This window comes from Lactuca virosa, chromosome 5, assembly GCF_052849685.1.
Source record: "Lactuca virosa cultivar CGN04683 chromosome 5, Lactuca_virosa_CGN04683_v6, whole genome shotgun sequence".
In the NCBI taxonomy this organism is placed as follows: domain Eukaryota; kingdom Viridiplantae; phylum Streptophyta; class Magnoliopsida; order Asterales; family Asteraceae; genus Lactuca; species Lactuca virosa.
The window spans coordinates 156,086,066-156,108,655 of NC_136430.1; positions in this window are offsets into that span (position 1 = coordinate 156,086,066).

Genomic DNA, 22,590 nt, shown 5'->3' on the forward strand with positions numbered 1-22,590 from the left:
AAGATTTAATATTTTATAAACATAACCCACAAACCTTATAAATTATATAAATAAAAAATGAATGCTGGAAAATACTCCTTCTCTATTCAAAATCATGTTCACATCTCTTCCCCCAAGTCACCTCTTCCCTAACCCCAATCATTTTACCCATTCCCTCACTCCACCTCTTTACTTCTCTTTCTAAAAACGTCTCTCTCACTTCTCTCTAGAAAATTGGAACTTAGAAAGAGAATAACTGGGAGAGATTTTGACATTCAATTCTTCATGAGTTCATAAGAATCTCTGGATTTTGGTGGAGTATAACCCCAAAGAGATGACGAGAGAGATGAGTTATCCAGAGATATATAATCTCTCTTTTCTGTCTTTCTTCTCTCTAAAACCCCCATTCTTTCCCTCTATGAATTAGCTCCAATACCCACGAAATTTCTAGCAAATATTCCTTATTTTACTCAAGAATGTTCATCATTTGAAGTTGATCTTCAAGGTAAAATCAATTTCCTTACATTTTGTTCACTTTTCTTTCAAAAATATCAAGTTTTCTTGCATTTTTCTTCTCCATAAACACTTTTCTTTGAGATTATTCACTGCATGTTCATGCATGTCGAATTTGATGATGATGGTGGTAGGATTTTACCCAAAAACAACAGGCATGTTGTTAGAAGGTGAAATCCAATGATCAAAACCTAAATCAAATCCATCAACTTGAGTTTTACAAGTTTTAAAGATCCAAAACCACATGCATTCAAGTTTTTCATTTAGAAACATCATTTTGAACAAAATAAGTTCATACATGGTCTTCAATCATAATGCATGTGATGAACATCAAGCTTAAAGGCTTGATTATCAAAGTACATTGTTAAGAATGCTTATAAATGATTTATCCATAAATAAATATCTAAAACTTCTTTTCTGTTCAAATACATTTTTTCCCAGAATCCAAACAACAAAATAAGATGATCTGAAAATTTTCAGAAAATAAATTATTTTTCTCAATTTATTATAATGTTTGTAAGGAAATAGAGCAATAATTCACATAAAATACTTTTTTGGTCAATAAATTCTGGTAAATTTTTGATACAACCTACACACCAAGTAAAAACGTTTCATCAAGTTTCATGCATTTATATGATTGTTTTCTGTTGATTTCAATTTTATTTTTTGAAGAGAAATAAATTGTAAAATACAGTTATGAATGTCCAAAGTCATAGTTCATAATTTTCGTATTTTCTAGACATCATAAATACTCCATGAAACAATTTCCAGATTTTTCCAAGACAGTTTCTTATTTTTCCCGATTTAATGAATGTTTGAGGGATTAAATTGATGAAAAAAGCTACACTTATCCAATAATTATGAAACTTCATCAGAATATCTTATATTATATATAAATCATAAATAAAAAGTTTAGTGAATTTTACCTACTGTTTAATAATTTTTCACGAATTAATGTTTATTTAAGTGAATAAAACAAAAATCAGAAAAATCATGTTAAACTGTTTGAAAATATATTTTATTATTTTTTTCCAGATTATATATGTTTCATCTGTTCTGTACAAAGTTTGGGGAATTTTCATAACTGATTAATATTTTTCATGAATTTATATCTATCTAGAGAATTAAAAATTGGAAAAATGGTTATACACATATAAAATCAATGAAAACTTATCTAGAAACCCTTTAATACTGTTAGAACCAAAATCCGAAGTTTGGTAATTTTTATTAATTGTTTAATATTTTTCATGATTATATGATTATTCAAGAAATTAAAATGGTAAAAAATAGTTAGACAAATCAAAAATTCAAGAAAAATTATATTAGGATCTTTGACTTCAGTTAGAATTAAAATGCAAAGTTTGGAAAATTTTGGAACTAAATTGATTTAGTTTCTGAATAATTAATCATTGAAACACCACCTAAAATGTTAAATTTTAATATTTCAATAATGAGGATTTCCACTTCAATTTGTTATACAACAAATTGATTCATAGAAATCTAAATTTCACAGAAAAATGTTTGTAACTTATCAATATCAAAATTTTGACACAATATTGGCGTAATTCTATTGTAGAAGTTAAGTATGCTAGTGTTAGATTTCGATTAGAGACTCATTAGTGTATACCATTATTGTATGAATCGGTAGTGGTACAAGTGGAACATAGATCAACGCGTCATTTACATCATCTCAATGCATTGTGAGCATTCACGCCTTCCCTTATTTTCGATTTTTATGTTTTGAGGTGGAAAAGCATGTCCGAAAAACTATTTATTGTTCGTTGTATTTAAATTGATTTATATCAAACTTGATTGCTATATTTTGCTATGTATGTCTATGCAACTTGAAACATGAGGCCTTATCGTCTTAAGTCCCTTCCCTTACACTTTACTCCAACCATTAACTCTTTGAGTAATGGTCATTATGGATAGCGCTATTAGGAATTGACAACTCCTCACTCACCCGATTGCTTGAGTGCATGATACCATATTAATCTATGGAATGATAAGCATAAATCTTGATAGGGAATCAGTCATAGGCTTGGTTGTGAACTCATTGTTTGCTCATATACATAAAAACTTGTTACTTATTATAGCAATAAACTTTGTTTCTCATTATAACCATGAACTTTTGTTACTGGAAACTTATTTACTTGTCTTAACAACGAACTTGTTTGCTCCTTGTAGCAACGAACTTGTTTCCTCCTTGTAGAAACAAACTTGATTGCTCATTATAGCAATGAAACTTGTTTACTCGTTTTAGTAACGAACTTTATTTCCCATGAGAATATGAACGTTGCATCTCATTTGGGCAACATACTTTATCTCTCATGATGACAACGAACTTTGTTTATGCAAACTTATATACTCACTTTTGAAATATATTTTTATTTATGGAAACTTTTATCAAAACTTTGATTTCGATTCATGCAATCAATATTATTTTTAATTTGTGAACTCACCAACTATTTCGGTAGTTGACCGCTCATTTTACATGCTTTTTTAGGAACTCGTCTATAAGATGGCACTTAGGGACACATCACTTTTAAGAGCATTCGCATGTGTTGTATTTCAATTACATTGTAATTTCTTTTAAAAGTTGTTCAAACCTATTGTAAATTTGTAATGCTTTTTAATACTATGGTTGGTGTTGTCTTTATCTTTTGCTATGAAACCCTTTGTAATGCCACACCCCGTATTTCCGTTTTAGCGGGGTGTGACACAATAATACCATCCACACCTATCCATACTTTCCTCAAGAATCATCCCGAATCCTCCAAGTCACCTTCTCAAACTGATACTCCAAGCACTCGCTAAAAAGCACAACAAAACCCACTGAAGCATTTCCTAGGCTTTCCTAGGTTTCTGAACTCACCCTCCCATCAGCTGCTGAAGAACTCCCCATAATGTCAGTTAAATACCTCATGAATACATTCACATGCAACAAAGCTCAGATAATCGTTTGAGTAAAAGGCTCATCCCTACAACGGTTAGACTCAAATGAGAGATGCGCAATAGAGTCGAATCCATCACTCTGAGATTATTAAACCTTTGTCACATGTGACTTAGCATATTCACTTAATAGCTAACTCACATCACTTAAGAGTTCCACAAAGCACAAAGCAAGCAGCATTCGTGTAGTAGCACTGCAATCCATAGAATAACCAAAGAACATTCAAACCGACATACTACAACTCATGCTAGGAACTTCCACTCTCACTGACGGTTGCCTTATGCATGAAAATTATACACAATACAGGATCAAATAGACTGTCGAATAAAAGACTCCACCCTAGGACCACAACCAATCAGGGAACATTAAATAAGGCCAAATCAATCCTTCTAGGGCTATATGATGCTAACTATATACAATTTTTAAAGCATAAACTTAGCAATTACTGATACCAATACATATCCCCAATCTAGCATATCATCCAATGCTCCTTAGGCTACAAGGCATCACATATCAGACCAATCTATCATGCAATTCCTGAAAGTATGCCTAGCCTCATCCTAGCATGCCATTCTCATAGATATAATCATAACGAACATGTATGAGTATTTTGGGAATCACTTACTTGAGGTAGGTTGATTGCACACATCACATCCCCTTTCTCTTTACAAAAATCCTTTTATAAATTTCTTTCCTTTTACAAAATCTTTTTAAAACTCATTTTCTTTTTAAGAAAAACTTACTAATTACTCAGTTTGAGTTCAGTCACACTCAACAGTGTGCCTGAATCTCTCAAACCAAGGCTCTGATACCAACTTGTAATGACCCAAAATTATGAGGTAAAAATTTCATTTTTAATTCAACTAAAACATTAATTATATTTAAGTCAACATTCAATATCTGCTTATCCAAATATTCAAAGGTACTTTTATAATAAAACAGTTATCAGAGTACAATCCCAAAATCATCATGATGCGGAAACATGGGTGGATGCACTGCGATCAAGCCGTACCCTTCCCTTTCGAACCGGAAGTACCTGAAACCATAACCATAAAACCGTAAGCACAAAGCTTAGTGAGTTCCCCAAACTATCACATACCATACATAATAACACATACTGGGCCTCCGCCATTCCTCATGCCCCGTCCGACATCGAGTCCCACCCGGCCTCAGGCCCCACCCGACATCGAGCCCCGCTCGATTAACAAATCTGTCAATCACCATGCCCTGCCTGACAGCGGGTCCCACCCGATACACACATAATCATATAAACATATAATCATACTAGCACATGTGATAATGACAAAGATAATAGCATACCATACAGTCATCGAGCCCCGCCTGGCATCGGGCCTTACCCGGTAAGCATAAAAACACATACTGATAACTAGCATACAATATACTCATCAGGCCCCGCCTGTCATTGGGCATTGCTCGGTAAGTATACCATCACATAACTCATGCAAGAGTCATGCAGACATCTAGCATCCTAACATATAAACCATGGGCCGACATTGGTGCCTTCGACCCGCTAAACTCAGTGAGAAGACTCACCTAAATCCGCTGATACCCAGATAACTGATTAGACCGCTGAATCGGATAACCTCGCACCAACTAACAAAATACAATCTTAATCAATAATTAACCCGATAATCCAAAATCCGAGGCCCACTCCATAAACCAACTTCCTAAAGAGTAAAAGACCATTTTACCCTTTTCTTCCTTGTCCCATAACCAAGGTCCCACCTAAATGCACAAAAGCCCAAAATGGTACCCAAAGCCCAAATCAAAAGCAACAAAAGCCCATAATGGCCCAATAACCCAATTGGGCCCTAAAACCATCATGGACCTACTTCTAAGAAAAACCTAAGTCCATCAATGGCCCAAAGTCAAAAGTCTAATGGCCTAACAAGGCGCAAACCTTAAAAAGCCCAAAAAGACAAATTGGGGAGTACGCCCCGTGTACTCACCCTCGAAGCATATACTACAAGCAATTAATATACGTAACCTTCATTACACTGAGCGTACTTCCTGCGTATGCCCAGCGTACTCATCAGGGACCACAAATCCAATATTAAGCTCTTAATGGTTAAGACAATGACTTCTAAACTCGAATATGAACCTAACGAGATGTCTTAACATGTAAAGTTGGCAACTTCACTCTTTTGCATGGCTTAATGGGATCAAATCCTTAATAACATCCATAAAAAACATCCAAACTCATGGATGGTCAGAAATAACCCATAAAGATGACATTTTTATGAATAAGGGACCTCCCAAAGGCCAAGATCCAACATTCTAAGCTCTTGGAGTAGCTCATACTCACAAGGATTACTCTAAGGACCAAAATGATCCCAAAATACACCTTAAAATAGATCTAAAACCTAGAGTCATCAAGATAGAAACTTTATACCTCCAAAATGTAGATCAAGATGCAATAAGCCTGGATCGAAAAGCTTCAAGCAATCCCATACTTCTCTAAGAAGTTCCTTCTTCTTCTATGAACACCAAAAAGCATGAAATACCACCAAAAGCTCAAACACCACTCAAATGGGGATAGGGTTTCGTTTCTAGGTTTTAGAGGGATGGAGGCTGAAGATAATAGGGTTTGGTGGTGAGTTAAGGAGCTTAAATAGGGTTCAAGACCCTAAATTAGGGTTTGGGTCTGACTGGAGTATGCTCAACGTAATTCTGGTACGCCCAACGTACTCCATAAGGCATGCGCAATCAAATTTCTTAGTACGCCCAACGTACACCAATGTACACCCCAAGTACTGGCCTCAATACTAGTACGTCATGCGTACTCACGTGTACACCCCGCGTACTCGATTAAACGCTAAAACTATGAATCTTCCGAAGGCCATAACTTCTTCGTTATAAGTCTGTTTCCGACGATGCTTATATCCACGAAGAGGTAATGCATAGCTCTACTTTTCTATCAACTCATACTTGCCTTAAAACTTGTTGAACAAAAATTCAATTTTGATAAAAGCCTGAACTAACACTTTACCGAAACACCCCTAGGCTCCAAAACACAAACCGAACTGTTGGATCATCCAAATTACATTAACCACATCCAAATGGGTCTAAATCTCTTTGCCTCAAAGGCCCTAAGCCTTTTGAAACTCGGTTTTCAGGTCACCACTCCGCCAGTGGTGGAGGCAGTGGGGGGACTGCCGGATGCCCTGCCCCTGCCAATCTTTTAATAAACTCAATTATATTAGAGATAAAATGACTCTATGAATCAAATATTTAGCCCATCGTTTATTACTAATGTCCATCCCCTCTTAATTATATATATTAATTTGCGTAGGGTGTTTATGAGACGTTTTATTGTTCATTTGCTTTCACCATGAGCAGACTACAAAAGACTAAATTCAGCTCTATTTTGCTGAATATTACATTTTACACCGTTTAGCTTTGCAACAACTTATAATTCATATCATCATACTTAGGTTCACATCCACTTGAACGTAATATATAGGTTATTTATTAAAAAACAATGAGTGCAATAGCATATAAAAGATAATCAAAATTGAGCACTACGTAATCACACCACCTCCATCACATTTATTTTTATTTTAATTACTGATTTATAGCTTATCAATTCATCAAATTTTGTTCATAGCCCTTCCTAATTATTTAATAACTTTTGATTGTCGAAGCCCCCTTATCTTAAAATTCCGCCTCCACCCCTGCACTCCGCATTAGGAAATGATTCGGAACATACACTTTAGTTCAGATTTCCTGATCTGAAAGTGTTGCATACTATAGTTCGAGGCCTTGTTATTCGGTAATTCTCACATCCTTTTTTCTCATCACATTTCTGATTCTATTTTGAGGTATACTATATGTTAATCAATTGAACCTCAAAATTTTTGTGTTATGTCTTGTGATTCTGGAGGCTGGAGCCTGGAGGCATATCGAATACTAATTAATTGAATTTCTAATTATACTGATTATTGATAAGGAGACATTAGTAGGAGTGAAGTTCTTCAGATCCTAAACACCATGACTTAAGAAATATTGAATGTATTAGCATTTTTAAGTTTCAAAAATCAATTTTTACAAAGTCATAGATTAATGTATGGTAATAGAGGTTTCTTATTCAAAATAATACACGAAGGCATCTTTTTAGGTGATATTTGTATGTTAGTATTTGTATTAGTATTGACTTTGTTTTACTATAAATGTTATTTCATTTTTGTTTTACAATTTTTTTATGTGTTTTATTTATCGTATGGTACAAACATAGGGCCATACAATTTTTATCTCACCCCGGGCATTCAAACACAATGGACTGGCCCTGTCACTATAGCTAAACCTATGCTCTGATACCATCTCTATCACACCCCCTTCCCGGCCTTTGGCGGAAACACCGAGCAGAATGGCGGTATAAAGAACGCCAATCCTATTAACCTGAGAATACATGCATTTTGAAAATCAACATAATGTTGGTGAGTGCACGAGTTTTTATATCGAATATTTGAATTCCTTTTTAAGAATACTTTTCTTTAGTGAAAACCTTTCTTATTTATTTATATAGTCTTTTATCTTTTAATATATCTTTTATTGATCTTAAATGACTATCTTTTCAGGATATCTAACGATCCTAACGTATTTTAATTAGGATTGTCTTTTATTAATCCTAATTACTATCTTTCAAGGATTTCTAACGATCCTAATGTATTTTAATTACGATTGTCTTTTATTAATCCTAATTTACTATCATTCAAGGATTTTTAACGATCCTAATGTATTTTAATTACCATACCAGGCGTCACTAATGGTAATCTAAGCTCTAAGACAATTTTTAATATACTAACGTGAGCCCCTATAATCGACGCTACGACCGTAAATATACCCTTAATCACGATGCTTCATCGGACGTCGAATAGTAACTTATATGGAAGGTATATTGCCGAGATTGTAGCTAGTAATCGCAGGTGGGGTTGTCATGACCCCATATAGATCTATACATAACTTCCTAGCTCTCGCAAGATTAACGATTATAGGTATTGGGGATATGCTTAATTTAATCAAGGTTTTTGGATGAATAACCAACTCACTAACGTATTAACCATAGGATTTTATCTTTTATCTTTTAATCTTTTATCTTTATCACAATTACCCCTATACCTACATATATATATATATATATATATATATATATATATATATATATATATATATATATATATATTAATATGTGTAAATATACATCACATTATCTTTGTATATACCTCTTCCGGTTATATATCATCAAATGATTTCTGTATATATAGTTATTATCATATATATATATATATATATATATATATATATATATATATATATATATATGTGTGTGTGTATTTTATAATTATAGTTATGGTCTCATAATTATCTGATATATATAAATCGTCATATACCCTAATTATGGTTATTTTAACAGGATATTTGGGCAGCATAACAACTGAGTACAATGCATATCCTAAATATTGTCTAGCATAACTCCTAGGTACTAAGGTTCCCTAGGGATTTGACGATTATAACATCTAGGTAATACCTAGTCCTTGATTATCAGACATCATATCCTCTAGACATAGATCATAGCTTAAATCTAGACATAGTATCTACAGTTATACTATCCTAAGGCATTTTGCTTATAATAAAATGACTTAATATGTATAAAGTAAATATTTTGATAAAATCATTTGTTAAGCATATATTCCCCCTGGAATCATTTTAAAACAGTAAAATAGGAGTCGTGAACTCACTCTAATTGCGTATCGAGAAGCGCCCGAACTGTTGCAACCGTAGAGTCTTGCCATCCAGAGGGTATTGAAGTATAGAGAGAGAGTTTGGAGGTTGATTTGAGATGAAAAACCAGGAATCAAGCACCTCTATTTATAGAGTTGGTGTGCGCCGGACATTCTCGTACGCGGCATGCACGTGCTTCGTGGCCCATCCAAATATTGCCACTTGTCACCCTTCTAGTGGCCCACGTTTCCAAATCTCTGACGAATCTAGGGGTCAGATGTGTGCGACGGGCATGGAACGCACATTGACGCGCACCCTTTAATTCTTTTTAAAAATTCATCTTTTCTTCATATGACCTTTGTTTCTTACCCTCTTTATATATTTGTGTAGCTCTTTCCTAGAACTATAACTTTCCTTAGGTTGCATCTTCTATTTTTAACTCACATTTTTATATTTTATAAAAATCGTATCTCCTTCATACGACTTCTATTTTTGCCCTTCTTTCTTCCCAAGTTCTTATCTCATGATTACTACAAATTTCATTTTTTTAGTGTTAGCCGAAACACAACCATTCTCTTTTTGCCATTTTTTGACGTCAATAGCGTTATTAATGTGGTTGGTTTCTATTTGTCATAAATCATAACTCTTCCAATCAGAGTTAGATTTTCTCGACGTTTATATTTTTGGGATCATTAGGTCGCGCATTTTCCAAATACACTAACCATTTTAACTTTTTGATTACTTTATTTTCGACTCAACTTTCCATATTATCATTCAGTATGGGAAGTTTTTGTTTTTATGAGTCGAACCTAACTCCTAGTAACAATTAATGACGAAAAATTCTCAATTGTTACAGGAACGAAGACCACAGCTCCCAAATGCTATGTTACGGAGCAAAATGTAAGTTAATTTTGTTAATATAGTCATTTATAAGGGTTAGATTACTCAATTTCCCTGCAAAATGTAAGCTACTAAATATACTAAAGATAGTATAAAGTAAGCACGGTTGGACCGCTGAAATACGGGGCTTAATGTTTGACCATATTCTCACACAAATTCATTACCAATTGATAAAGTAAAAAGGGGATTTGTTAACATCAAATTAAACTTCATAACAGATTAATAAAAGATTAAATTCAGAATTTAAAAGACATTTCCGGTTTCAAATCCTATTCAAGTACTATGTTGTAAGATGTAATACGAACTCAATTTATATTCAATCTAGATTGGTAATTAAGATATTAATAATCTCTAATATCTCCAAATTGACAAATTTTTTTTACTCAAAACATGATCTTTAATTAAAACTGTATTTACTGATTAAATCCAAACAAGCTCTTAGATTAAATCACTAGATGACTTTAAGTTCATGCAATTTATACCAATAATGTTCAATATTCCTCATATGCTTGGGAGTATGAACATCTAATCTTTGATTACAATAATTTTGATTCCATTTAAACCAATTAAGTGCTTGTCACCAACTACAAATCATGAAACATATACAAATTTCATAATTTGACTACCAAGAGTGATATGAACCCTAATTTCATTGATCAAGAGAAAAGAGTGCAAATGAAACATATAATGAAGACTAAATCAAAGATTACTAGATAGAAACATGCAGTTAAGTTCACATCATAATCTAACAACAAGTATTTAAGGATTAGAACACGAATTCAACAACTTTAATCTTAAAACATACTTACAAATTCGAAACCTAATGTTTCCAAAGTGATAATTAATGATAAAATGGATGAAAATCACCCCTTGCAAAGTCTTGGTTGAAGTTACATTCAAAATGACAAAGAAACCTCTTTAAATCGGAAGTTGAAAATCAAAGAAAACTGTCGGATTCGATTCCACGCCCTTGGAATGAGATTCCACACCCTCGGAATGTGATTTTGATTGAAATGATAAGGAATCCAATCCATGGTCGTGGAATGGACAGTGTAATCATTCCACGACCGTGGAATGCTCTGATAGAACTCTAAATCTAAAAATTCACGTTGTTTTCAATCTTGCTCTGATACTTCTGAAACTTCGTGTAGAGCCTCCCTCGAACATCCTAAGCATGTCCAAATCCTTAAATTCCCATGGAACATCCACAAAAATGGTGAAAAGTAGATTCATCTGCGAAAATGTCTCAAAAATGCATGTAAAATTAAACTAAAATACAATGTAATGCTATGAATAAACATGAGAAAGACATGTGAAAAGGTGCAATTTATGTACCTAAAATAAGTGTACTTGTATCCCCATGTGTGTGTGTATTTTTTATATCGTGTAATTTATTGAGTTTAAGTTATTAAACAATAATAGTTCGTCTCGTATGTTATTAAGTATTTATCGTACATAGATAATATGTCGATACTCACAAATCATCGTGCCTGTATTCAAGCTACATACAGTCCTATTTCAACTCGTATGAGTTTCTACTACTTATAAATCATATTTGAATTCTATAGGAGGAATAACATGATATAAATCCTTTCAATGATATATGAGGAACAACATCGTGTAAATCCTATTTCAGTTCTATATGAGGAACAACATCATATAAATCCTATTTCAATTATATATTAGGAACACCATCGCATAAATCCTATTTTAATTCTATATGTGGTTTCTATCAACTTTTGAATGCTTATTCAATTCAAAATGAGTTTCTTTTAGAGTGTACCCTGGGTCTATAATGAGTCTTTAACCTAACTACTGGACGAGGAAGCCTCTGAAAAAGCACTGCAAACGGGCATGCCGATAACATCATCAACGCTTCATCGATGTCGTGAAAAGTGTAGAAAATGAACACTAATGCCCATTTCGACTCGTCAAACGTAGGTTGTAGCTAGCAACCATAGACGAGGCTGTCAACCTGTACAAACTCCTTATGAATTAACAGTTATAGCACAAAGAGCTTTACTAAGTTTTAGTGTTCTTAGTTTATGATGAGTACATATCATAAGGAAATCCCAAGTTGAACATATCTAAAAGTGTAATTATGCATTTAAGTCATAAACTTTAGCTAAAAAGTTTATTAAACTAATATTTATTTACTAAGTTCAAATCGTTCAAAAAATAGGAACCCGAGTCTTAAACCTTAAATTATAAAGTTTATTAGACTCTATATTCATTTATTGTTTAAAAACTATTGTAATGTTTTCTAACAAAAATCGCACAACATAATGGTCGCATTTTGACTAAAACCAAATTTCACCCAATGTGAAATCAACCTAAACAAAGCAAATGTACAAGTTTCTAAAGCAAATAATACATCTTAAATATATAAAATTGCTTTTTACTATTTTTCTTTTATAAACCCAAAATGAAACCTTTTGTTTATAAATAATCAAATACTATATATGTAGTGATTTATAACTTAAAAAAATATAGATTATAAACTTTTGTTCATCATATATGTATATGTAATTATATTTAGTCATTCTTACTTTTTTCTATAATGATGAACTAAATATAAGTGATATAAACGAAAATGAGTTTATATAAACATATATAAGAAATATAAACAATAACTAGTTTATATAAACACAAATAAGATATATAAATGACATGAAGTTTAGATATTGTGTTGAATCCACTTGATTTTACCACCGTTTCTATTGTCCTTCATTGTCTCCACCACCACTTCGTTTCTAACCCCTCTAGTTCTCGATTATCCATACCAACAACCTCATTTTGAATTATAAATACGCTCTCTTAAAAACCTAAAATTTCCGACTCTCCACCCTAACATGTTCCTATTCCATACCACCATTGCTCCCCTCTAATCGTGTATATGAAATATATATTAGTTTTCTACTGCGTTTTGGTAGATTAGGGTTCTAGGGTTGATAGCTTTGCCAGTTTTTGGTAATTTTTTTAACTGGCTTTGACTTGGAGACATCTTAAGCAAAACTTGGTTTGCATCACATATACATGCTTTATTGAACTTTTATTAACTTGGAGATATCCACCAGGGTAAGTTCTTTCACTTTGTTTGTACGTGAAATTGTCTACTATAGTCCTTTCATCTATTTTTCTTATCTATTTTGTCTGATAGTTTGAATGTATTTTAAAATTGCTTTCAATTGAAAAAAATCAGATTAAATAGGCCTTAGGTCACCAGTAACACCTAGAATGAGTAAATACAAGTACATATGAAATATTCAACGAATTTATACATATTTTGATTCCATTTAGGCTTATTTTGGATATATTTTATCTATTGGTTATTTAATTTGTTCTCGGATTGTAGATAATATTGGTAGAAGATATTTTTACTGTGTGGAAGATTGTTGCTTTACTCACCTATTCACAAAAATAGGGTTCGTCTTTATAATTATCTTGTCTATATTTTTTTTACTATTAAAAATGAACATTGGTTAACATTATGTGAAATTATACATTAAATTAATTTACTTTGTTGTGATGTTATCAAACATTGTGTAGCATTTGCTCATCTTTTATTGGATGTGAATGTTTGCTTGAATGGTATTTTCATATTTTTCTATGATTTTTATATATAATAAATTCTTATAGATTCTTTTTATCTAGGCACCAAATTTGATTATAGAAAGCATTTTTGAAATTGTTTATTCTTAGATGTTTGTAGATTATGGATATATTTGTTGTATGTAAACCATTTGAAGGGGATGGCTGGATGATCTTCAACACCAGAGCTTTAGCACTATACTTCTTCACTCAGTGATGTTTGATTTTTGGGTGGGTTAACATCTAATTTATTTTCCACTATTTTATGATCTCTGTGACTTTCATGTTGATGGCATCATGTTTTTGTATCAGGGGTGCTATCCATTTCTTACTAAACCAGAGCATCACCAAATAAGTTTTTGTTAACACCTCAAATATGAATCATGTTAATCTTTTATACTTTTTTGATTTGATAGAAAAATCCAAACTAAAACTTTGATTTACGATTTTGTATTTGACTTACATGAGTATCTACTTCCAGTATGTTGGTTAACCCTGAGGACAAAATAGATCGTTTTGGTCAGTTTCTTAAATTCCATAATTGGAGAGTTGAAACCATACTTTCATGTTGTCAATCAAAGCAACAACAGAACTGCTAACAAAGAAGACACCCAAAGCTTACATACATCATCAACAACTTCAATAAAATTAAAACAATTATGCAAAAACATATAGGATAATTTATATTATATAATTTATTTATCACACTATCTTGTGCTGTTAGCCTTGTGTGATGTAAGTTAACACTTTATCCTTAAATAACATCCTGAAACACCCGGATTCCAGGCATTTCTTATTTTGACCATTAATATCAAATTAGTTTGCAAATTTGGTCCTTAGGGGCGAAAGTGTAAATCTTAGGGAGGGGGTGCGTATGCAGGGCATACTTCTGGTACGCGGGGCGTGCGCTGTCCAGGGTCAAAGCCTAATTTTTAGGGTTTTGACCTTATTTAAGCGTCATTATGGACCCAAGACCTATCCCTTCATCAGCTTCCATACCCTAGAAGATAACACACGAAACCCTTGCCCTCTTTTGAGTGTTCTTGAGATTTTTAGTGACCTTTTGATGCTTTTGGGTGGTTCTTGGTGGTGAAGGAAGTTCCTTGAAGATATAGTGGTGCATTCAAGTCCTTGGATCCAGATTCTATACCTTCTTGTGAATCTATAAAAGGTATCAAGTTCACACCTTGGAGTTCTTTGCTCTAGATCTCATTATGTCCATGTTTATGCACTTTGTGTCCAAAAACCTTGGTATTATGGAGTATGGACTACTCCATACCATTTGAGTTGTCATTTTCGACATTTAGGAGTGTATGATTTCATAAAAATCGAATCTTTGGGGTTGAAGTTCACCTGTGCTTGAGTTGTTGTCGTTTTTATGTAGTTTTGGACCTAGGGTTTGGTGTTGGGTCCTTTTTAGCTATGAAAGTTAGTAAAGTTGTCAAATTTATGATTTAAGACCTTATTTTGTAGTAGATTTGAGGTTTGGACGTAAAGGTCTTAAGAGATTAAGACCCTAGGTTGGAATTTGGGACTCTAGCTAGTACATCGGGCGTACTCCTTAGTACGTTGCACGTACTGGGTCAGCAACCCGCTTCCGCGTCAACATGCATACGCGTGGCGTACGCCAAGCTGTGGGCTTCCTTTAATTTTTGGTCATTTTTGGTCTATAGGATTTTGGGCCTTGAATATCTAATGGACTTGGACGCTTTTAGAGCTTTGTGTGCTACTTAGTTTGGGCCATTTGAGGAAGGGTAAAATGGTCTTTTATCATTGGAGTCGAGAATTATGAATTGAAGTCTCAGTTATGGTTTATGACCTAACTATTAATTAGGATGTTATTTAATCGTATTTAGTGCAGAGATTTCCTGGATTAGCAGCCCGAACATTTACCTGATTTACCAGTATATTGGGCTGAGTTTGCTCACTATGTTGACGGGTCGAAGGAACCAATACCGACCCATGGATTATTGATATCTATATGCTAGTTGTCTATGTGACCTTGCATGTTTGTATGTATTGTATGTGTTCCAGGCGGGGCCTAATGGGTAGATATGTTCCGAGCGGGGCCCGTTGGTTGTCAGGCATGACCCATTGTATGATTGATATGTATGGTATGGGGTATTTCGGGGAACTCACTAAGCTTTGTGTTTATAGTTTTCAGTTTATGTTTCAGGTACTTTCGGATCAAAGGGGAAGAGCTCGGGATGATCGCATTGCACACACCATGATTTTTTCGTTTATTGACTGTGATGTTTTGGGATGCTATTTGGTTTAATCTGAATATTTTATGGTTTGAGAAACGTGTTTGGTTGATGGTTTATTTACTATAAAAACAAAAAAAATTGTTCTGAGTTTTGGGACGTTACGCTTCCCATGCTTTTTATTATGTTTTTTTATTACAATGCTTTTCTTAGGATTTGTGTTTAAACTGCGTTGGTTATCATTACTGAGGAAATCAACTGCATCAAGCTTCATGGTACTTTCAATTCACCCGATTTGGCTCCTTATTATCACTACACATGTTCTTTTTTGCACAATGAAAGTGAAATGTTATTATTAAAGATTCTTAATTAAAAATTTCTTTCTTTGAATAATAAAGATAAATATAACTAATCAATTTTTTTAGCCCTTAGTAAAATAAATATATAATATGTTGATGTGTTAGCTTCCTTTGTAGGTAATTTACAAAAATGATCCATGTTTGTTCTACTTTTTACAATTTTTAGTCTAAAATCAAAGTTTATGAGTTTGGTTTTCTAATAAAGCACGATGGTAATATTTTGCTATGTAGATACACAACCTTGAAGCTTTATCAATACTTATGTAATTATTAAAAAACTTCCTACTTCAAAATACTTACTTTAGATATTTGTATGACACTTGTTTTCAAGATATTTGTAATAAATTGCTATATTTAACTAAATAACATATCAATTAGCTATTTGGTTGCAACATGTATGTTCTACAGGTGCAAGATCTAAAAAGGTTTTATATTTTCAAACCCTTGGATATGTCTGAACTCAAACTGAGGATTAGGTACATTTTTCATAAAAAGAAATGTTTTATAGAAGAGTTTTATAATAAAAGAAAGGGGTGTGTTGCATGAAATCGACCGAGCTCAAGTAAGTTTTCCCAAACTACCCATACATGTTTTTTGTTATGCCTTGAATCGAGAATCTGTGAATCACATGCTAGATTAGAGCTAAGGATCTGCTCAGGATTGCATGATAGAATGCTAGGAGAGATGCCTTTTTATGTCTACTGTATGAGCTTGTAGACTTGCATGCTAGTCTCAATCAGTTAGTGATAGGATTGCATTTTTAGGTTATACTTTGATTCCAATTACTCAATGCTCGAATGCTGCTGGCTTTGTCCTTTTAGGAGTTCCCATTAACATCAGCTAACTAGTAAGCGAATATGCTAAGTTACATATTACTAATATTAGATAATTTAGAAGGTTAGCTTTAACTCTATTGCGCAACTCGTGTTTGAGTCCAACCGTTGTAGTGTGAGACCTTTCATTCGAAGAATTATCTGGTGTTAGTAGTATGTAATTGTGTTCGTAAGCTAGTTAGAGGGTGTTAGGGGAGTTCCTTCTGCAGTTGATGGAGGGGGGTGGTGTGGTGGTAGTCTTAGGAGAACCTAGGAGGTGATTCGGTGCCGAGAGTTTTGCTTTGCTAGAGGTTGTTTGGATTGATAGGGAAGTTATTTGGGGGATTCAGGGTGATCCTTGAGGAAAGTATGGATAGATGTGGAAGGTAGTATGGGCCCATACTACTAGAAGTAGAGGATCCGTACTCGAGTCAAGGAAAGTCATGATGATACCAGGGGGCTTATAGAGTGTGGGATTTTTTTTGAGTGTTTACTGATGGTTTATATGGTTTATGTTTCAGTATGGTGGTCACTTGAGCAGGTTCTACTACAAATGGGGGTGTCGGTGTTGGTGACGGTGATGGTTCGGGTTCGGGCTCTGGGGCCGGACATATGGATGATCAGATGCGGGAGTTCATTTTATCAGAGATTAACCATAATATTCTTCAGCAGACTCCTGTGATCTTCGGTACAGTCTAGGAGGGTATGATGGAGATTCTGGATGAGCGCTTGGGTGCTTTTCGTTCTAAGATGGTGGCGATGATGGGAGCTCACAATTTGACCTTCCGTGAGTTCCGGGCATGTTGGGCTTCAGAGTTCTTCGGGAAGAAGGACCCGATTGCGAGCCGGCATTGGCTAACAAATGTCACAAACACCTGCCATACTAGTTGTTGCCCCGAGGGGGAAAATGTCAGACTTGCATCTTGTCTTCTAAAAAATAGATCTCGAAACTGGTGGGAGGAGGTTGGTCATGACTTGGGAGGCGAGGAGGTTGATTTGATGACTTGGGATGATTTCGTGACGAGATTTCGGGTTGAGTTTGCACCGGTGATTGAGGTCCAACAATTGGCGAGGGAGTTTCAGGACCTTCGCCAAACTACTGAGATGGTGGCAGAAATCACTACTATGTTTCGAGAGAGGGTGTTACTAGTTCCGCAGTATATGGCGGATGAGGAGATGAAGAAGGCATGATACCACGAGATGTTGAGGAGCGATATAAGACAGTTTGTGAGCAGATCCAGTTGCAAGACGCTGGATGATATGGTGGTGCGAGCCAAAGAGAGGGAGATTGATCTGGAGATGGAGAAGAAGAGGAAGCCGAATTAGGTTCAGAGTTCTGAGGGTTCGGGCAAGAGGCCCAAGGTTTTTGACTCAAGGTCGAGGGGCCAGCAGGGCAGGGGCCACTACGGCAAGTGCGACAAGACGCACGATGGGGAGTGTAGGGTGGGTGGTTCTGGCTGTTTCAAGTGCGACAGGACGAGTCACTTCAGTAGGGATTGCACTGCCACCACCACCACCAAGCTATCTGATCTGATTTGCTTCCATTGCAATAAGAGGGTCCATAAGAAGGCCAATTGCCTGAGTTTAGCTATAGGGGGACGAGTTGTAGCACCCGCTCCGATGACGTTGCGGATTACAGATGGCCGTCAGGGCAAGGCGGAGGCGCCAATTGTGAGGAGCAGGGTATTCTGTTGATAGTCAAGGAAGCTTGTGCGGAACCGGATGTGGTGACAGGTATGTATCTTACCCTTATCTTATATTTGTGCTGATTTTTCCTGCTTTTATCTGTGTTTTGTTTTAGGGTCGTTCCTCATGAACGGTATCTCTGCGTTGGTCTTGTTTGATTTGGGGGCTACCTGATCTTGTGTATCTCTTGCGCTCATCAAGAGATTTTCGATACTACTGGGGAGCTGGATTGTCCATTAGAGGTTGAGATTGCTGACGATTGTCATGTGCGAGTCTCGAGGGTTCATCGGGGGTGTATATTGGAGTAGTTCAGTGAGCGGTACCCAATTGATTTGGTTCACATTCCTTTGTGCAAGAGCATGGTCATTGTTGGGTTGGATTGGTTGAGCCCCAATGGGGCGATGATTAATTGTGAGCATCAGTTGGTGCGTTTTTGGACCCCAAGTGGGGGAGAGATGGTGATTCAAAAAGAGGGTGTTCCACATAGGCCGATTCTATGTTCAACCGCTAGGGCCAGACGATATCTTCAACTAGGTTGTTCTAGATTTGTGGGTTATGTGGTGGATACCCGGGAGAAGGGTAAGGCGACTGTGGGTGATGTACCGGTTGTTTGGTAGTACCAATATCTGTTTCCTGAGGATTTGCGTGGTGTGCCTCCGGAGAGGCAGGTGGAGTTTCAGATTGGCTTGGTTCCGGGTGCGGCTCCGATAGCCAAGGCACCTTATCGTCTAGCACCTCCAGAGATGCAAGAGTTTTCTATATAGTTGTAGGAGCTGTTAGACAAGGGATTTATTCGGCCGAGTAGTTTGTCGTAGGGAGTGCTGATTGTTGTGACATAAGAACATGGTTTGGCATGCGGAATTAAAGTTTGCATAATGAACATGGTGATTTGGGTGTTCAAGAGATGTATAGAATATGTATTGTGTTACAAAAAGGGACATAGATCTACATCTACATAAATAACACACACTCACACACTCAATTTTTACATCTCTCAAGCACACCTCTACAAGTGGAATAAACCCACCTTATATAGAGGTGTTTACATGTCTCTCTCTCACTCTCTATCTCTCATGTGTCATAAGGCTAATACACCACATGCAAGTGGGTCTACAAAAGTCAAACATTACAAAGTCATTCATGGAAAACTTTGTACCCAAACATTCTCCCCCTCAAAGTTAGGAATGAATGACCCACTTCAAATCTTCCAAAATCGAGCAACTACGCGATCCGATCCTCAAGGGTGACACATGTCGAAACGAACTTCAATCTTCAATTCTTCCATGATTCTTCAATTTGGGCTCTAGGATGTGAGACCATACAAACCGAGCATCAACAAATGATCACGAGCTTCTCAAACTCCAAATTGATCACCAAAAGTTGAGCACAAAAGCACACCCCAAAAATCTTCAATACAACCAAACCCATTTCGAAATGACATCACTTCCGAATCTCCAATTGCTTCATTTCGTATACTTCAAAAATTCAAGGTCACTTCGGTCGTCAAATCCGCGTAATATGAAAAATTCAAGTTCGAATTTCCATATAAATTTCTCCCCCTTTTTGTAATCGAAATTTGATTATAAAACCTTCAAAGAAAGAGAACGTGCTCTATTCATAATTTTTCGTGTCAAAACTCCCCCTTAACATGTGGCATAAACTTTGTGCTTTAATCCGGAAAACCCAAAAAATATTCAACTTTTAGCTTCGTTCACGGACCGCCTTTGACAAAATTTCTCAAAAATGGGTAGAAATTGTCAATTTCGAAATTCTACAGTGACCCGGTGCGCCCAATACAGCGAAAAATGCAAAAATCTCCCCCTTTTCCAAAGTTGGGTAGAAAGTGTCACTTTGCATAAACTGCAGGGGCCTGAAATGCATTTTCTTCAATTTTTAGCAAAAACAGTCCTTTTTCGAATGTGGGTACGAACAACCAAACATTCGAAGCCTCAGGGACTATTTTCGAAAAATATGCCCTTTTTGCTCCAATCATACGAAGAGTAATCCAATCATACGAAACCTCAAGCAATTTTCGAAGTTGGGTGAAAAGTGTCAAACATCCGAAACTTCATTTAATTTTTGAAATGCCAAATATTCGAAGGTTCAGGGGCTGAATTCGAAATCTTTTGCTTTTTGATCAAATCATACGAAACTTTGATCATTCATACGAAGGGTTTGGAAAAAGTGTCAAATTATCGAAATTTCAGGGACTATATTCGAAACATTAATGACACCCTTCGTATGAATCATTCACTAACCCTTTGTACGAATTCTTATTCTTTCCCAAACACCTTTCGTATGAAATCCAACTGCCCATTTTCTCTCTCCTCTTCGTATGAAACTTCAGCTTCCCATTTTCTCTCTCCTCTTCGTATGAAACTTCATCTGCCCAATCATACGAAAAATTCTCAGCATACGAAGCATACGAAGCCTTATCCAGTGAACAGTAACCTCTTAATCATCCAACCTCTGAATCGACTGTAGAATAACAACATCAACAATCGACCCATCGTATCTTCAAAATCCAAACACGGGGACCCTTCGTACATTCACCGATTTCACAGAATTCGCTTTTATCATTCAAACCAAAACATCGACTTCAACGACTCCAAAGGATTCGACTATCCACCATCGACAGGGCTTCACTCTCAATCGACTTCCCAAACACAGTCGATTATCAGTTCATCTCCCTTAGAAAACGATATCAACCAACAACATTCGAAATCAAAAACCAACATTTCGCTTTTACAAATTACCAGCCATCGATATCAAACCAATACCAGTTACAAGCAAGTAGTAGCAACCATCGATCCTAATTTCGCCTTCAATCCTTCAAAATCAAACAGTCTACCCATTCGATTTCTAGATTTCTCAAACATTCTACTATTATTCCTTTGAAATCGACTCCAACTCAAATTGATTCCCAAATCAATCCTTATGCAAACAGAAATACATACACCAGTCACTAGTTCGACTTCAAGTCACGTTCAAGAAGAAAAAACGAAAGAAGATTCAACATTCATTTCAGTTCGTCACTTTGACATCAAGAACAACAACATCGACCAAGATTCGAAATTAGACTCAAATTAGACTAGATTTCGACTCTTTCAACTTCAAAACAACTTGTAATTATCGATTTCATCATACGATTCATCGATTCATCTCTTGAATTCCAACTTTTTCACAGTTTGACTTTTCAAAGTCAAAGAACCATAAACACGAAATTGACGATTCCATCACCAAATTTCAGATCAATACATGATTATCCAACTGTTCTTCATCATATCCATGTGTTCTTTGTACAAGTTCATCAAAATCAGACATCAAATTTGATTTCTATGTCTAAAATCGATTTCATCATTTACACATTATCTAAAATCAATATCTAAACTCAGATTAACAATCAATAAAAATGATTATTAGAGATGAAGGAATGAAATTGGCAATCAAAAACAATCGATGAACGAACAACAGATGAAGAATCAGAAATAAACTTGGAACAAACGTACAACTCGGTAATGCGAGCGTACAAACTGATCAATATCAATTAGTATCTGATACGAATTAAGTCGATGTATTCTGATTACAATCAACCTTGGAATGTAAATTGGGCTTTAAATTGATTTGTGAATAGTAACGAACAAAACTTGGATCAATTGGGCTCGAACTTTGAATAAAAGATGAATAGTAAGTGGATTTAACTTTTTGGATTCAATATGATTAACTGAATATTAATTGGAATACGAAATTGATTGGGCTCAATGATTTTGGACATGAACAGTATTCGAATTTAGATTTTGTTGTTTTGATTGGATTTGATCTTAAAAAAAAGTTATTGGATCATCAATGAG